This window comes from Passer domesticus, chromosome 6 (assembly GCF_036417665.1).
Source record: "Passer domesticus isolate bPasDom1 chromosome 6, bPasDom1.hap1, whole genome shotgun sequence".
In the NCBI taxonomy this organism is placed as follows: Eukaryota; Metazoa; Chordata; class Aves; order Passeriformes; family Passeridae; genus Passer; species Passer domesticus.
In genome coordinates, this window is record NC_087479.1 from 58815076 (window position 1) to 58834801 (window position 19726).

Consider the following 19726-nt stretch of genomic DNA (forward strand, 5'->3'; position numbering starts at 1 on the left):
AACTTCTGATGTAGGTATTGTGAACAATTAATTAAAAATAAATCTATAGGTTGCTCATAGTATTGCTTTGTAATAAATGAAGTTGCTCCTTCCTTATGTAAGGAACAGCCAGGTAAATTCAGTGTATTGCCCTCCTCAAAGGCTACTGAATGCTAAAATTGGCCAAAAAAATTTGGGAAGCTGTGTACCAGGTTAATTTGTGTCAAAGCATGACATCTGAGACACATCATCTTGTAGGAGGTCTAGCACATCTTCTTTTGGAAATTTATGGATCCTGTGGAGGTGTTTTTGAGATTGGAATGAGGGAAGAAACAGGCGTAAAAATAAAACATTTTTAGCAGTTCCCAGTATATTGCTCTTGTCACTACTTGTTTTATTTGTGAGCCTATTGCACCCAAATACATACTCACTCTTACCTGTGACAAACTGACAAGTGGGATATAAAAATGAAAAGTTTTTTCCCTTAGCTGGTGGCTAAGGAATCATTGATCTTCCCTAAACTAACATTAATCTTGGAAAGGCAGCAGGAGGCTTATAGGTCTTCCATGGAGTTTAAAAGTGGTAAATTGGAAAACTAACAAAAAAAAGCTCTTTTGACCATATTCCTTATTGTTGGGAATATTTTATGACACTGTGGTTGCCAGCTGGTCATAACTTATAGCTCATTAAATTTTTGTGCTTGGATCATAACTATACACTCTTTAAAATAATTAACTTAGGCAGTGCTCTGCAACAGAATTGATTAGAAAACTAAACTTCCTTTGCTGCCTGTGTCATTAATAGAAACTCTCAGGTGATGAACTCTTAGACAATCCTCTGAAATGTTCCATCTAAGAATCATTAGTGAGAAATTCCAAAATAGCAACAGACACGATCTTGTTTTCTTGCAGATCAGGTAATTAAAAAGACCACAAATGTACATGGGGGCAATTATTTTCAGCTTTCTGAAATCAAAATATCAGGGCTTGGGAGCATGATATGCAGACATTTGGGGGTGTAGGTTGTGTGTTTTGATTGCCATGTCATTTAAATTCTTCTTCTCTATTTCCCATCTTCAGTTTTGCAGGAAAATTTTATGTAACTTCTGATGGCTTTTTTGTTGATGTGAAGAAGGACCTGAATTGATAAAACAATTTGGATTCCAGCTAGTACACACTAGCTGGAATTCAAAAAGCTAGTCTTTTTGAAGAAACTGTTAGTATTTTAAATTTTATAAAATGAGTTTGTAAATGGTTGATGAGTCCTTATTACACAGTAAACACATGGACCTTGCTTGTAGCTCAAAACTCCCCTAGAACCTGGCAGCAGCAAATGCAAGAATTTTGTATCTTCTCACCCCTACAATAAAAACAAGCCCCCTCTCCCAGCCCCACAGTCTATCACATTGCCATAAACTGACTTTGCAGTTTAGCAACTTTCTCTATGATTAGTAAAATGTGTTGGAAGAAACAACTTGTTCTTGCACAACTTGAGAACAATTTCTAAACTCTGATTTTTTTCTCTGACAGATCAATTAAAGGGGTTTCTGCCATTTTTCTGCTGTTTTCTGTCCACTAATGCTTGGTCTAGCTCATGCCTGTGGATGTGGGAGGGGTGATTCACCACATATCTGTGCTCTTCCATCTTTCTGGAGGCATTCACTAACCACCTCACAGGCTGTCATCATTGCTGCAACACATGGGCAGCTCCAAAATGAAATCTGGACCTGCTAGCTGTGTGTCAGAAGAGTAGAAAACAGTTGACAGTGAATAACATGTCTTTCATTGTCCATCTTTGGCCCTGCTTCTTGGAAATATGTCCATTTGATTGTAGCTTCACCTCCATTACTGAAGTCTTGCTGATCTTTTATAAATATCCTTTTTTTGATATACTTTCAGGTTCTGAAATTCGCCATTAACTAAGACTTGGCTATTTTTGAGTACAGTTCAGAATGGGATTTGGCTTTCTTTGTGTGGCAGGCCCTGATGCAGATGGAGGGGCTGTCTCAGCCTGAAGTTGTGCTCCATCAAGGTCCTGTGGTTGTTGATCCAAGAGAAACAAAGCCTGAACCATTCCTGAGTTTAGCTTTGCAAATGGAATCAAGTTGGAGAAGTTCAGGTTCCCCAGTTTACCCTGTTTTAGGCAGACACAGAACCCCAGTGCTCTCTACAAATACTCAAAGGGAGGTTGTAGCAAGGTGAAGCCTGGGCACCTCTCCTGGGTAGCGAGAAACTGGGCAGGAGGAAATGGCTTCAGGTAATTCTGGGGAAGGCTAAAATTGAGGGTTGGGAAAAATTTCCCCACTGAAAAAGTGGTCAGGCATGGGAATGGGCTGCCCAGGGAGGTGGTGGAGTCACTGTCCCTGGAGGGGTTTGTGACACATGTAGGTGTGACACCTGGGGACGTGGTTTCCTGGGATTTGGCAGTGCTGGCTTAACGATTGGACTCAGTGATGTTAGAGGAATTTTCCAACCTTTTTTTTCACATTTGAATTTTCTATTTTCCTCATATACCAGGCTATTCTGGTGATTAAATCATACACTATGATGAGTTCAAACTAAGAGTTTAAATGTTTTCAATGTTTGCATGATTATACAGTCACTTATAGATAAAACAATGCATATAATGTATGCTGTAAGGTACCAAGTCATCTAATCCTAATTATGAATGTAGTATATTTAGCCATATAGTAATGACATGATTGGATAAAGAAAGAAAATTTTATAATTACAGCATGCTTTTCCATGATGAACAGACGCTCCAATATAACTCTGGAAATGTGCATGCTATTAGTTGTCATTGTTCATGCATGAAAAAATATTTTATTGCTGGGGGAATTAAATTCTTTTACTATTAAATTCTTTTACTAATTTGGAGGGAAATTTTGAGAGTTGATAGGATTTTCTTTCAACTATGAAGCACATATTATATTCCAAATGTGAACTGTGACTTCTGTAGGGAAAGAAAGATGAAGAGATCAGTTTTGTATGGCTGGAAATTTACTTGATAGTAAAACTTAATGGATGAAGACACTTCTAACAGTATGATTTCACATCTTTTATTCATGTACAATTTTACCAAAGTATTCCCATCAGCCTGCTATTTTCATTTCCCATATATTTACATATACTTTCTCAAATAATGTAAAAATCTGTGGAAAAAGAGATTGCTAATTTTTTTTTTTTTTTGAGAGCCAGAAAATCAAAGTGAAAGAAAAGAGTCTCAGAAGTTATGCTCTGGTATAAAATATCAAGGAAATTTCTGGTATAAAATATCAAAGAAATTAAAAGCTGGGAGGCTGGTAGGTTTTGACTGCATTTTTTATGTCTTTGTATTTCAGGTCACTCATCTTCAAGCACCTTTGATTCTCAGTGAGTTAAGAGCAGAACCTCTCTCCATATACCTCATTATGGGCACGTAGATTCCTATTTCTAAATATTTGAATATTTTGCACTCCTAGGACTATCTGTTAATGAATAGACTGTACAACAAGAGCAAACCAGCACCTTATGGCAACTCATTAGTGAAAGGAAAAGAATCAATTACATGTTCTGTGCTGGGAAAGTCCCTTCATGGTGCTCTTTTGAAAGTGAGGAGGAGGCGAAGTTAATTCACTGAATAATATGTTGCAAGTGTGAGAGAACAGAACTAATAATTTTAAAAAAAAACCCTAATTTCATTCATGTGGTCATTTTGAGGGCCTGAGAGGAGAGGGCAAAGCTTTACAGCAGTTATTTCTCCTTGTGCAGAGACATAAACACACCTGGCAGAGAAAAACAATAACAGTGAGTGATCTTTGCCTTGGGGCACACAAGCACCTGCGTGTCCATCACCTGGTGACTTCTGGTGGGGCAGGACGAGGCCAGGGGCTCAGAAAGAGCCCAGGAGATGTTTTTCTTCTCAGAAATAAAATGCTTCTTTCTGCAGTCTGCAGTGAGCATCCGAAGAACATCCTAAGAATCCTTCACTGCCTGAAGAAGAAGGAGGTGTGCAGTTCTGAGGTGCTAAATGAATGTTGGACCAGGGCTATTTTGAGTTCTATAAATAACTGGTGAAAGGCACAGGTGTTGGAGAGGAAGTTTGGTGTAATTAACAGATTGGCAAATGTCTGTATTCAAAAAGGAAGGGTGTTCTGTGGGAAAGGTTTGTTTTTTACAACCATTTTTATACCCTGGGAAGGAGGTGGAGACGGGTGGAACAAGGTGCTTATATATTAAAATAGACCTGGCAGTCCCGTAGTTATCCCTTTGGTCCAGATATTCCCAGCAAAAATAAGTGGAGAAAAGGAGGAAGCAGCTCAGTGTGCAAATATGAAATAAACCTGTGTCAGTCGTCCTTTCCAGTGAAAGTCATGAATGCAACACGTATGGTGTGATGATCCTTTCTTCTAGCTTTTAGTTTGAGTACTTCTTGTGCACCACTTTTGACTTTTTGAAGAACAACAAAAAAATCTGATTGTTGATGAGCATAAAATATTGTGCTGGACATAGAGAAAGGTTAGTGTGTTACAGTGTTACACACTTTGAAATTGTTCAGTTATATGTAAACCACACAACATAATAAGTGTGAGTTTTCATGCCACATGTCATTCTCACTTCCTAGGCAGTGGCTGGAATTTTATATGTGTACAACTGGTTATTTTGAAATAATAATTGTCTATTTTGGAATATTGTAAAAAAGATTTTTGAGGGGAAAAAACCCCCCATTCTTTAGTAGATGAATGGCAAAACTTTTCCAGCTCCACCTGTGTTTCTTGGATGTTTTGGAAACATTTCTAATGATAAGAGGAATATTTGAGAGGTAGAATGTGTTGGAATTCACCAATTCTATATCAATGAGATCCAGAGAAGACAGAACAGGCCCCTAAGGTGATTTAGGGTGAGTCTGGAAGACAAAAGAGTTTGGCTACCTCACTGTGTGATTGTTCTGTTCTCATCATAGATGAGTTACTAAAGTAATCTTGAGCTTATTGATCTTCTTTAAATGGTCCAGGTCATTAGAGCTCAGCTGGTAGTCCCACTGTTGTTTGTATCAAGTTCATTGTCTTGCTTTTATAAATCAACATCTTTTATAGGTAGATTTTAAGGCATTTATTTGTGGCCTTTTTTTTACATGATCATTTTCCAGGCATGCTACTTACAAATTGGTGCAAAGGTAGGTCAGATTTTAGCCTAACTAAACATGAGAGATTCTTTTACCAAGAATTTAAAAAGAAAAATGTATTTTAAAATTGTAGAAGAGTATTCCTGACATGATGTCATAATTTAAAAGAAAATGAGTAAATTAATACTAATCATTACAGTGTTGCATTCTTTGGGATTTCTAATTGCAAAAGTTTATGTTAAACATTTCCAAGAAATTCATGGAATGAACTGCCCTAGTTTGTCTTGGCTTTCTGTAATATTTTTGCAGGAGATTTAGACAGTAATCAAATCCAGATCTACTTTGTCTCAGGGAAAATAGCGATTTCTCTTCTAAACAATGTTAATAGTTTTGAGATATTATTTTCACATCTGTAATGTCATCTAAACCGTGGGCCAGGCATTGTGCCATATGCTGGACAGGCAGAACAAAGCCTTTGCTCCAGACACAGAGAGCCTGAGGGTGGGTGGAAGAGAAATCCATATAAGCAGATGTGTGTTGTGGTTTAACCCCAGCCACAGCCCAGCCCTGTGGAGCCACTGGCTCACTCCCCCACCAGTGGGACTGGGGAGAGAACTGGGAGGCTAAAAGCTACAAAACTTGTGGGTTGAGATAAGGACAGATTAATAGGGAAAGCAACAGTCACACACACAGAAGGAACGGAAAAAAATGGAATTAATTCCCTGCTTCCCACGGGCAGGCGGAGTTCATCCTTCTCCAGGAGAGCAGGGCCCCATCACAGGGAATGGTGGCTTGAGAAGGCAAATGGCACCACCCCAAATGTTCCCCTTTTCCTCCTTCTTCCCCCCACTTCCCATGACACCGCATGGTCTGGAAAGTGCCTTTGATCAGTGGGGTCACCTGTCCTGGCTGTGTCCCCTCCCACCCTGCCAGGCACCCCAGCTCCCTCAGCAGCAGAGCTCACAAAAGGCAGAGAAGGCCTTGGCTCTGTGCAACAACAACAACAACAACAACATGCATTATCAACCCTGTGTTCAGCACAAATCCAAACACAGCCCCACACCAGCCACTGCGAAGAAAATTAACTCTACCCCAGCCCAAACCAGCACAGCCCAATACCACTAAACAAATGCAAGAATTAGAGGACAGCAGATAAGAGACCTTTCTGTGTTGTATGGTAAAAGGAAAAGGTGGGAGAAGGGAAAGAAGGTGAGCAGAAGCAAAGGAACCAGGACATTTAATCACTTCTTGTTTTGAAGAAACATGCAAAATTCTTGGGGGAAGAAGTAGTTTTGGAAGAGGTGGTTTTGGAAGAGACTTTATGGATGTGGCGTCTGATTAAACCAGGTGAAGCAGAATGACTCAATTCAATGAGCTGAGGGATGACCACACATCCAACATTTGGCAGAGGTAGAGATGCTGAACCTTGATGAGTACAGGCTGTGATAACCTGGACTTGCTCTCTCCAGGGTCTTCTGGCTTCCTGCTAGCTTGAAGTATAAATTTTATGAACCACCACAATCTGCCCAGCTCATGGAATTCCTTCCTGTAAAGAGGAAGAATGATGGAGAGAGCTGAGTATGTTATCACTGACAGCAATACACAAGAATAAGAGAGAATAAGAGCTACAGAGTTTTGGAAAATGTAGGAGAAGTGAAAGCAGAATTAAAAACTGAAAATTACACCAGATTGTATAGAGAGCTACATTCTGACCCCCTAGCATGAAGCAAGAGGAAATTGCTGCAAATTATGAATTAAATGAGATAATAATGCCTGTCAACTAATGAACTTCATAAAGGTGGCTAAATTTATTTTAGAAATTGTTTTAAAAGTAGGTTATCAGATCTGAAATGTGCAGCTTTGTTTATTCAGTTATTTTATGCAGCTATTTTCCAGAAACCCCAGGTGTGAATTCCTTTTCTTGCTCTTTTTTTCCCTTTTACTTACAGAGCTGATTACAACAGCTTTTGAAAAGTTTGCTTCCTCAACAAAATATTTCAAGTTCATTTCAATCCTTTTGAATACAAGATTAATTGTTTTCCTGCAGTAAGACATTATGTTGACTATAATTGAATTCTTATGGCTTACTGCATGGCTTGCTTGTGAATGTTTACAAGTAACCAATTTTTCCTTCTACAAATTCATGCATAATAAAGAAGCTGTGATTTCTTTGGGTTTCCAGAGATGGAAATTGGCCTGTTTGCATGAACTGGGACCAAGATGCTCTGCAGCCTAAGAGCACAATCAGCAGTTATTGTGGGGAGTTCTCAGTGACTGAGTGTTTAGTGGGCACACACTGCACAGGGTATGAAGCAGAAATTTTTCAGAGTATTAATTTCTGTTTTGCCCTGTGCTGACTTCCCAGTTCCATCCATGTGCCATGTGAGTTACACTGTTACTCACCCTTTCAGTAGGAAAATCCAGCTACTCTTAAAAAGTCCAAAGGCCACCCAATCCAGCCCTCACTTCTCCTTTCTCTCTTGGCTGTTGTCAGCCTTACTGCCCCAAGGTAAGGAAAACAAGCAAATACCAAAGCATCAGAATCCAATGATGGTATTTCTCTTTTTATCTTGGGAAAAAAGGGTTCCTGTACACTCATCCATGGGTAATGGCCAGGAATACAAATAGGAATATAATTCCATGCTAGTATGAAATACTCAAATAAAATGGCCTGAAGACATGGAGCTGCTCTGCTACATTGTCCCCAGAGAGCAGAAATTTGCAGGGCTATTTTTGAAGGACAGAATGAGCCCTTTAAACTCCTGCTGGAAGTCTCCTCAAGAAGGCTTTTCTTTATAACTGCAGTTCCCTTTTGATTAATTTCCTTGTCTTGCACATGGCTTAAAACTGCTTCCATTAGGATCTACTCCATAATCTTCACAGAAATGAGGTCTGGATTTCCCCAGGTGTTTCTTTCCTCCCTTGGTAAAAACAGGAGTTTCTGGCCTGTCTTGCTTGATCTCTTATGCATCAGGATGGAGAGTCCTTGTGCTCCTAAGAAAATGGATTCAAAAATGTGGCCAGCTCAGGTCAGCTCTGCTGGCTCTAAGGAGAGCTTCCCAGCAGATCTCATCCATTCATTCGTTGAACAACTGCAAGTTCACTCTTCCAAAATTCAGGGTCCTGACTTTGCAGTTTGCCAGACCCGTGTTCCTTGAGATCAGGAACTCAGCCAGGGCATGGTCACACAGCCCAGGCTGCCTCCAGTCCTAACTCTGACTCTAGTCCTAACTCTGATAAGCCCATCCATACTGCTGGGCACCACATCCAGCCATGCTCCCACTCCATTTGGTTTGTCTCATACCTGAAAGTCTGTCTTATTCTCCTGGACAGCACGTATTTCTTTTCCAGGAGATATCTGGGTGGTTGAAATGCCACATCAGGATGAGAGCTTGGGAATGTGACACTTCCTGTGGCTGAACAAGACCTCATTGCCAGCTTGCCCTGATATCAAGGTGTGCTGTGCCTGATCCTTCATTTTCACCCACAGGCTCTCAGCCTGTGTGTGGCTGCTCTTCCCAATCTATCCATTCCTTAACACCACCTGCAGCACCTCCACCCCTCCTTCCCAGCCTCTCCTAAAAACAGCAGGTTCAGAAGCAGACTGTCATTTCGGCAGATTCCAAAACAAGATTATGTAAACATATGGTGATGTGTTCACACCAGGCAACAGAGAATTCAATAGGTTTTTTTTTTCCCTTGATCATATGCATTGTCTAAATGTGAACTCCAGATTTGTTGTGGGCTGACATGTTCTTGATAAACAAATATTGGCATTTAATGAGCAAGCATGGGGTGTAGAATATCACAGGAGAAACAACATATGAGTATCAAAATTATTCTAATGGACAGTGAAGCCTTTGCACATAGATATAGTATCCTACACAAAGAGTCTCTGTAGGTAGCAGGATAAGGTTCTTTGCTGGTCTAACAGTTTCTCCTCCTCAGGGATACCTCTTTTACCTTGTAAAAGAATCTTTGAAATGTTTGTATCAACCTATTTTCATATCCCTTGTCAGCTTTAGATGGTTCTTTTCAGTTTAGTTAAATGAATTTCACTTCTGACATATACTCTGAAGTGTAGTTCTACTCCATAAAAATGACACTATTGAGTCCTATATTTACTTTACTTCAGCAACTAAATGTCAGGTATATTTACTGTTGAAAGTGTTGCTTGATAAATCCCATATCTGAAAACTCAGGCTAGATTGTAGTGCTACACGGTTTTTGTTCTTTTTTTTATCCACTTTCACTGACGTTGGAAAAGTTCTGCAAGAGAAATTGAGCTGCTGGTCTTGCAGAAGTACAGCTGACCAGAACTCATAGGGTAACTGTTCTGGTGATGCCCAAGAAGGCAAATAGATCTATTTTCTTGTCCTTCTCTGGGAAAACACATGTAACATAACATAACCTAACATAACACAAACATAACATAATATTAACATAACATAATAACATAACATAATATAACATAACATAATATAACATAGCATAACATAACATAACATAAACATAATAACATAACAACATAACATAATATAACATAGCATAAAATAACATTAACATAACATTAAATAACATAGCATAATATAATATAATATAAACAAAATATAACATAAACATAACATAAACATAACATAAAGACAACATAAGACAGTGGGTGCTGAGGCTGCTGGCCACAAATTTGCTGCTGATGTTTGTGTTGCCTTGATTAAAGAATGAGACTAGTTACAATAATTAGTCACCTTTGCAGAAATTATGTGTTCAAAGAAACATTTCTAAGCATGCTGCATCTGCTAATAATTAAACCAAAATATTTTCCTTAGCGGTTATTATAATGTGTTGTAATAAGAGCAGATGTTTTTTAATGAACATACTGTGTTTTAAAGGGCTGGAAAACAAAGCCATGCAAGAATTATTGGTACTTGATAGTTTTTTAAAAGGCTAGCCTCACTGGGATTTTATAGCCTAATTCCTACTGACATGGATGATTTTTGTTTGACTAGCTGCAGTGTTCATGGTTTCCTAAATTTCACTTAATTTCTCTTAAACAAAGTGACTTTTTAAACAATCTACAATCCAGGCATTCCTGATAATTTATCTTCCTATGTTTTAAAAGTCTGTGTCATCAAAAAGCAGGTGCTGTCTTGCTGGTGTCAATCTGAATTTTAGACTGGAACTTTTTTCAGAGGGTGTGACATTTTAATGCCTTAGTCTTAATCTGTCAGATTATTTTGGTTCTTTGTATGATGAAATATTCCTTTAAAATCATTCACTTTGTAAGGGACAATCTATCTGTGAATGACTGGCTTTAAAAAAAATGCCTCTTACCTAAGGAATAGCATATCTGAAACCTGGAAAGGTTTATCTGAAAGTAGGTAAACAAAGCTGCATGATGAAGTTTTAAATTGGCATCTTAATCTAAGAAGCTGATCTTGCTGCTTTTCAGACAAAAGCTGTGTCCTGTGGCTGCCCCAAAAAATGCATTTCAGTGCATGGCTGATGAACATGCAGGAGTGGGATTTACTTTATCTAATAAACTTTCTGATTTCAGTGCTCCTCAAGTCAGGCTGACTGTGGTGGTGGTGATCCTGGTGTCTCCAAAAACTAGATGTATGTTTTTACACATATCTGGAAGTTGTGCTGAAAGACAGGTTGAGTGTATCAGAAGGTGAATCTTGTAAATAAAAACATGCTTTTTAGGTGAAGGTCTGTTTTGATCAAATAACCAGAAATATGGGAATGTGTCTGAGGGTTTGGTGGTTTTTAATTTGCTTTGATTATTCAAGTAAAAAATTATGTGTGGGTATTGATCTCAGTGTGATCCCTCGTGCAACTGGTTATTTGATATTTTCTATATTTATCCTTCCTGGGGTGCAAAGAAGAGATGGAAAATGTGTTCAGCAACTTGTGAAGTTCAATATAATTTCTGGTCCCATATCCCATATCCCCTTACCAAAAATCCTGAGAGAACAATTCATGGTCTGGCCAGGTAATGTAACAAGCTATTCAAACAGAGGGTAGCAACTCTGACTGTGAATCAATCCTGGGTGGATTTTAGCATTTAAGTGAAATGTTCACCCATAAATGGTGCTGGATTGTTGTATATATTTGTTTAAAAATATCTAGAGTAATGTAACACGAGATGCTGTGAAGGAAGGCACCTACAGTGTTTGGCAGTGTATTCCCTAATTTCTGTTTCTGTATTCATTGGCTTTTTTTTTGTGTTGCGTGTGGAAAATGGGCCTTGAAGGGAAGGGGTTGGGATGGAAAATGTCACTCAATGACACAGGAAATACCAAGTGGTAGCCAGACAGACATTAAACACTTAATGCCTGTCTTAGGAATTGTTAGATAAGATTTATACAACCTATACAAAAATGAGACTTTTTGTGTTAGGAGTGGATACTGTTTGTCACAGGACTGGAGGGATCACCAAGGTCACTGGGGAGAGGAGAGAGGGCTTTTCAGAACAGAGCATTCCCCTCAGTGGCTGAGGTTTCAGCTGCTTCTTTCCCACACAACTGCTACCCCATTTTATTTTTTTTTTGTTTCCACCATTCAGTCTCGACTGATTGATTTCAGCCAAACTGAGAAAGATGCTGCTGTTGAAAATATTCAGAGAGAGGCAGCAAAATCCTCACAGCAGCTGATTTCTTTTGGACACTGATTCTTGTACTTGTGGGGGCTGAGTTCTGCCAGCACAGAAATGTGTCCTGAAAAGCCAGAATTTTGTGTAGTTTATGATCCTGGTCTTGAGTTTTTTTAGGTAGGAGTTTCTCTTTTTGTATCTGTTGGTAGTTATGAATTAAGAATTAGTATATTCCTACAGGTATGCAATAAAATATACAAGAAATGCTCTGCAGTGTGTCCAGGCAATGTTTTTGCAGAGGCTAGAGCCTTTGGCATTTTGCAGCTTTGCATGTCAGTTCATTAGAGATTAGAGCTCATTAGCACTTTTCACTTACTTAAAGCATGAAGGGGCATGAAAATGGAAATGCAGAGCAGACTGTGGATTGTTGTCATAATTCTTTTATCAGTGGGACCTCTTTCTCCAAGATTCAGTGATGTTCACAGTGAAACAGAAGTGTTTTCTCTCCTGTATGAGCTGCAAATTTCCTTCTGAATAAACATTTTGAAGATTTTATTTGACTGGTGTGTCTTCCTTTAGCTCTTCAGCATCATCAGCTGCTTCTTTATTTACAATATTTTTGGCTACACTTCGGGTTTGAACTCGACCCCCATGTTTGGATATTCTGGTGTATATGGAGACTTTCCACAACAGTAACTTTTTCTCTCTATTTAGTACTTGGAAATCTTAAAGATTTTTCTTTTAGAACAGACTGTGAACAACCACAGGAGCCCATTCTCCAGTTGCTCTGTATTTATTCCTGTGCATACCTGGTTGGAAGGAACCCTTGACAAAGCTACTCAACACACAATCACTGTGTGATTAGTAAACATTTTAGTTTTGGATTCTCTACTTCCTTTTGGATGGTCCATCCACTCAAATCTTTCTCTCAGTTTGCTCTATGTAAACAATCTGTTTTTTCTCTGAATTATTTGGAATATTTTAAAGTGCCTGCTGGAAAACTTTGTTCCATTTACAGGCAGTACTTACAAACCCAAAGGTTTTCCCTGAGATTTCTCACTGAGGGAAAACATGGACACAAGGCTTCATTACAAAATGAATGTATTTTTATTTAATCTAAACAGGATCAGATTTAGAAGCCAGAATGAGGTTGCCCTATAATTGGAGCATGTGAAATTAATAAAATTAACTTTTTTCTTTCATGCCTTTCTCCATTTCTAATTTTCTGTCAGTGTTGCTGAAATACAGAGATTAAACTGTATACCCCATGTGAAGAATGATCTGATTTTCATGCAGGAATATTTTTGGGTAAACATTGGTGTAACTTCAGTGGGAAAGTTCCTCACAAATCAGGCAAATGGAAGCAAACTTTTTTCTTTCATTCTTAAAATTAAATTACCTTTAAGCTGATATTCAACTTTTTTTAAGTCAATGTGCTCGATGTTGCTTTTAGTAAACTTAGAGAACTGCTTATTAAGGTTAAGAAGGCAAATCCTGCTGTAATTTTAATTACTTCATATTGCAGCTCCTTCCCAGGAAACTTTACTGCAGTGAGTTGTGCTACATAGGATGTTAAACTACAGTTGGCACACAGGAAAATGATGCACATTACACCACCCATGGTTTTAATGCCACCTAATAAATGACATTATGGGTCTCACAGAGTTTAGGGGGAGAGCAGCCAGTTGTTTTACAGCACCAAATCCTGATCCCATTAAAACCACTGGGAGCCTTGCATAAGCCTGGTTCATTCCGAAATCCAAATTGGGAGGTTTGGTAAGTGCTCAGCTACAGAACAATAGCAGAAGTATTTTCAGAATGAACAAAATATCAAACAAAGCCCAAAACGATAAAATAATAACCCAATACCAAATAAAACACACTCCCCCCCCCCCAAAAAAAAAACCAACAAAACAACAAACAAACAACCCCCAAAAATCCTTCAGTCCTTCAAAGGCTTTTTAAGAGATCAATGATCTTGTATTTAAGGCAGAAAACAGAGCTACCTATCTTCTCCTGCAAGCAAGGTGGGGATAACTTCATACAGCTGAAATACAGGCTCACCTAGGAAGGGGAGGAAAAGGTGCCATAAAAATTCTTCATGGCCTACACAGGTGAGGATCAAAGGCCCTGCCTTAACAAAAGCCTGAAATAAGCACATATTTCAACAAATGAGCAGTTCTGAAAGTTAAAAAAGGCAAATATTTATTTATGGTAGCAAAAGTTGCATACATGCTGTAGCAAATTACTGTTCCCAATGCAAATATTTCTTGCAAAAAAATCACTTAATATCTCATTTCCCCCTCTGATTTTATGTGTTTCTTATTATTTTACACTTGTAAATTTGCAGTAGATTTAGCTGAGCTCTCCTGCTTCAGAAGGACAAGTAGATTGGTATCAGTAGACTGGCATCAGTTGGAAAAGCTTCAAAAGCAAATTCTCAGTTATTCTGAATGTGAATGTCCCCCTTGTGATTTGGAAAACTAATTACATCGAAGTTTGTAAGGAAAAAAATATCTATTAAAGATTTGAGCCTTAGCAGAACTTTTCCATTGTGATGAACAACAAGTGTTCTTTGGCTTTTTAATGTAGTAATTAATAGTGACTATGAAATTTTCTTCTAACTCAAGATCAATATGCAAGAGTGCAGCATCAGGTCTTGTGTTATGAATTTAGCCAAACACCAAATATTTAACAAGGGTCCAAATGTTTAAGTTTTTTTTTCTTTTTTTCTTTTTTTTTTTACAGCTGAGAGAGCTCTGCAGAAATATTTCTACAGTTCCCAAGGTTTCCAAGACTCCTCTAGTTTCTTAGGAAATTTAAGTCTTGAAGATTTCTAAACTTAAATTTCCAAGTTTTCTTGAGTCTTTCTGGGGATTCTTGTGTAATATTATATTATGGGATTTCTAACAATTATAAACAAATGTAAAAATTAGAATTTTTGGGGGGGCGATGTTTTTTGGTTTTTAAATTTTACCAAACTTATCACACTTACTGCAGTCATGATATTTCTTGTCGTGTTGGGAGGTGAAAAAGAATTACTGGTATTGCTATGTTTTTTGCAATTTCTTTATCTTTTAAGGCTGGAGTTTTCATAAGCAGAAAATGCTGGTTTCTGTGGTTTCTAGAAAGAATCATTCAGTGAGAAGTAAATTGCAGCCTATTAGAAGGATGAGATTCTATTTTATGCTGTTGTCAGAGACTGATGGTGAAATTTTTAAGGATATGGGAAAAATAGCGAAGCCTGTACTAATTAATTTGGAGTAATTAATGATAATACAAGTTATGTTTGCTGTAGAATATGTAAACATAATTTTGCTTTGGAAAAATGTTAAATATAACTTAATGATAGTAATTTAATTTTGAGAAAGTCCAATAAGATTAATTTTTGATAATAAATTATTTCAGCAATTGTTTATGGCTTTGTTTACAGGCAAAAGTTGTTAAGTCTTTCACATACATGGCATACAAGTATGGAAATTTATGATATTTATCCCTTTCAAAGAAGGAAGTGGCTTTAGTTCTTCTTAATTACCATTTCCTAATTTTATGGTTCTCCCTTTTTTTTTTCCTGTCTTTTCTTACTATTCTTTTTGTACAAAGATTATCTAAATTGGAGAAAAATACAAGAATTTGGGGCATTGTATCCATGGTGGTTATGAAAGTTTGAGCAGGCAACGTGAGCCAAATATGCCTGGTTTATCTGTTTTATGTTTTAACATGAATTTTACATGTTGGCCTTGTAGATTGAATAATTCAGAAGCAGATATGGAAGTTTCTAGTATTGGCTATAAAAATGTTTCAACTGTCAATAAAGTTCTAAATATCTTTTCTATTTAGGTGAGTACAAAAAGCAAAACCAGGAAAAATTGTGTTAATTTCTAAATGAATAATTTTGTCTAATATAATTTCTGTTTCATATGAATACTTGAGTAACTTGAGTTTGAGCTGAAGTGCTTCAGAAAATGAATGTGAAATGTAAGTGTGGTCTGAGAAGATACATGAAAATTCAGAAGGGAAGAAAAGAAGAAAAGAACTGGTTTGGATCTGCAATACTTTTTCTGCATCATCTTATTTACAGCTGGCATCAGCCTCTCCAGAAAGGTAAATCCCCTGGGTGGAGGCTGTGATTAGTGATAAGCAAATGCCAGCAGGTGTTATGAACTCTATTATGAGTTGCTTCAACTCCTGAACCCTTTCCCAGCCTTCTGAGGCTTTTATCAAGCTGACAGGTTGCCTGAAAATGAGGAAATTTAGGAGCACTTTTAATAGATGCAGGGCTAAGAAGAAGAAAAGGCTTCCAACAATGGTAACAAGGATGTATATGAGCATTTGTGGAGCAGCCTTGGCTAAAAAATATTTTGGGAAATGGCATTGAAATGTAATAAAAAAAGGGCAGTTACCTTTCATGAGCACTTTTTCAATTTTTAACCACTGGAATAGGAAAATAACTGAAGGCTTCACAGCCCTTCCAGAAGTGCCATATTTTCCTTTTTAAGAAAATCAGATCTTTTAAAAAGATCTTATTTCTGCCTCTTCTATGTAACAAAATACTGGAAATTGCATTCTTTCCCTTGGAAGACCTTTCTTGGAGAAGAATATGCTTTAAAATTGTTATTTTTTGGTAGTTATGTTTGTTTTTTTAGAAAGGAAAACTATGATTTTTCACATGTGCTGAGTGTCCTTAACATACCCTTCTATAATGACCTTTCTTTTGCAATTTCCCTTTCTAGGCTGCATAACTTTCTGACCCTTTGTGTTTCTAGACCAGACTGTTCTGTGGAATCTTTAATAAGAGAGGTTTTGGTCTGGAGTTGATGTTTCCTTCTTAAAGAATAACTGAATAAAGCAAGGGAAGGGCTCCACCATCATTTCTATGATCACATTTCAGTGCAAGCTTAAGCTGTACTGGTCAACTGCAGCTTTTTTTTAATGACCAAGTGACTTTAATTTGGGTTGGCTTTTATTATCATTGTTAATGTCAGAAGGCTGTGTGAGTAAAGCTCTATTCCTTTAAAGCTAATTTAAAAAAATAATAAAGTCTCTCTTCTGTTTCACAGAAAATGTGTTGCTCAGAGTAAATTATCTGAATGAACTCATATTAACAAAATGAGAATCAAATCTGCTCATTTGCTAAGCATCTCTAGGGAATAAACTAATTTTTGAGCTTTTGGGCCATGTAGACTTTTTCATTACTTTTTATTTTTTGGTACGCTCTACAACTTTCAAATTTCAGTTATAGCTGTCAGGATCAAAACAAGGTGAAAGTCTTTAAGATTTTGCTTCTCTTTCAATTGCAAAGACCAAGGAATCTCTTGGGTCCTCTTCTTGTCACAATCTGAGATCTTTTGTGCAAAACTTTTGAAGGATCTGAAGTGGTGTGTGGCATTTCTATGACTAGAATATCCAGTCTAAATGCACAAATGAATAAAAAAATAATCAATATAATGAAAACTATCTCATGTACCTTGCATTTCTCCCTGTGTGGCTCGAGGCCAGCAGACCAATCCTGACATTTACTGGTGAAACTTGCAGGGTTTTTCACCCCAGGTCATTCCTGTGATCTGTTCTGTCTGCAGGTCAGAAATGTGGCAATGGATTAAATTATCTTAGGGCATGCTATGATTTTTCAAGGCCATTCATACTTCTTCTTTAGCAATAAATCTTCAGGCAATAGTCAAGCCAAGCAAGTAACATGGGCTTGGGTAGTACATGGATATACTTGGATTTGCAGGAATTCAAAATCCTATAAAGAGATTAAGTAACTGACTGCATCCCACTAAGGATTTAATTGTGGTTCAGCCTTTTAGACATGTTCATATTCTAGAACATTTGTGCTAATCTTGCTCATACCACCTCAAATTTGTCTGAAGTCTAAGTGTCTTTTTGAGGTGGAAGCCAAGAATTTCTTAGCAGCACAGAAGAACAGGGATGGTCTTGAGGGTGGAAAAGGAAAGGCTGGATTTGGAAGCAGGATGGGATGGGAGCAGGCAGGAAGCTGATGACCTGCACGGGGTTGGGGCAGCACTTCAGGGACTCTGGTTTTACCAGTTATGCAAAACTGGGTTTACAAGTTACTGGTTTTGCCCACTGATGCTGCAGAGACAGTCTGGCTTGGTTCAGTTTCCTTCAGGAATTTCTCCTTTGTGTCTCTCTGATGGATAAATTAATGAAACTCAGGAACTGGTGGTAGAAAATTCTGAGGACTACAAACCTTGCCCGTCAATGGAGGAGAAACTCATCTCTCTTCACAATTAGTGAATTCATTTTGCTGAAAGCAAAGTCCCTTGAGGTTTGGAAACACCACAGCATCATGAGGTATTTACACCTTACATTCCCAAAGGCAGAAAACCAGGATGTGAGTGTTTCTTCCCCTCTTATCACTGTCACTGCTTTTGATGAAGGGATGGGGCTGTTTTTGGACTGAGAACAATTAATTGCTCAGATAAACATCAGCCTCAGAGGCTGTGAGATTTTAGAGGAGCAAGCAGTCAGCCATTGCTCAAGGGTAGTCCCAAGTTCTTTGTACCAAGGCAATACAGAACCTTTTAACCCAATGGGCAGTTGCCACAGGGTGTATTTGGCTTTTCTAGCCTATCACCTTCACTTACTTTTGCTGCACTGCAGATAGTTTTGCCCAATGGGCTACTGTCTCATATGCACACAGACACTTCTATTATAACTTCTAAACTCTTCGTTTATTCTATACAAGCACACCCCTGCATTATAAACCCTTCACCTTCTTATCAGTGCAGTTTCTCACTTATTTAAGGCATATTCTTTCTTACAACTGTAGAAACATAAGTTCGCGATTTTTCTGCTTAATATCTGTGTATTTTGTTTTTACATTGATCCAAGCTTCTCCCAAGGCTGCAAATCAAACTGAAACTTCTGTGTCCATGGAAGTTTCTGCTTTTCTGATTCCCATGCCTTTATTTTTATTTTTATTTATTTTTATTTTTATTTTTATTTTTATTTTTATTTTTATTTTTATTTTTATTTTTTATTTTATTCCCTAAAGAACGGGCTTTGTGACCGGGTTTGTAGGAGCTGCGCTGCTGCAGGGGGGCAGTTTGTCGGTCTGTCTGTCCGTCTGACCGTCTCTGTCCGTGTGTCCGTCTGTCGGATCCCGGCTGTTCCCAGCCGCTGGAATGACGGAGCGCTGGGAACGAGCAGCGCCACCTGCCGGCCCGGCCGCGCCCTGGCGCTTCCCCAAATTCTTCCCCAAATTCTTCCCCAAATTCCCGGCTTTGTCAGCTGAGGGACAGCTGGCAAGAACAGCTCTGCCTGCTAGACATGCTTCATTAAGGCATATTAATGAATATTTCTTCCTTTTTGTTTTCTCTTGGTTTGCTGCAGATTTAAATCTGGCCTCGCCACCTCGCCGCCAGTGCCATTGGTGGTGGGGACTCGCAGAGCTGCTGGGGATGTTTTGTGGAGCTGGGGATTGAGGGGGAGGAAAATGCTGTCGTGTTGGACATAAATACATGTAAGGATGGCGGAAACCTGACCCTCCAGATCCTCAAAGGTATTCCTGCACCTAATTAATATACTGGAAATAGATAACTTTGGGGATTTGGCCTCTGACTTTCATGGAGAGCTGCGGCAATAAAGGAGAAGAAGGTGAAAGTCTTTAAGATTTTGCTTCTCTTTCAATTGCAAAGACCAAGGAATCTCTTGGGTCCTCTTCTTGTCACAATCTAAGATCTTTTGTAGGAGAAGAGACTTTTTGAACAAGAGATTTGGATGAATGCTATCCATTCACAACCTCTTGGGATTATTCAACAAAACTGAGATGTCTGATCTGTGAGAATAGGTGGTCTGCTTTGGAAAGCCTGATTCTTTTGTGACAACCACAAACTGAATCTTTATTAAAAAAAAAAAAACAAAAAAACCCAACTTAATGAAGTTTTTATTTGAAGAGTTTTACAGCTGTACTATTTGTACAAGATGTTTACCAAAGAACAAAGTACTGTCATGAAAATTTGGGATTTTACACCAATGTTAGTAAAAATTCCCAGATCAAGCACAGTAATAAGCAAAATGTTGATT

General features: G+C 38.1%; 1 long non-coding RNA gene across 2 annotated transcripts in view; it reads left to right on the plus strand.

Annotated features, from left to right (window-relative positions):
• The window catches only part of LOC135303880 (uncharacterized), a 184871-nt gene that overhangs the window by 149543 nt on the left and 15602 nt on the right, over positions 1–19726 (plus strand). Inside the window, exon 6 of one of the 2 annotated variants that reach the window (XR_010365289.1) lies at positions 19034–19202. The exons of the other annotated variant lie outside the window; for it this stretch is intronic. This is a non-coding gene — a long non-coding RNA (uncharacterized LOC135303880). The remainder of the gene's footprint in view (positions 1–19033; positions 19203–19726) is intronic. 2 annotated transcript variants of the gene reach the window in all.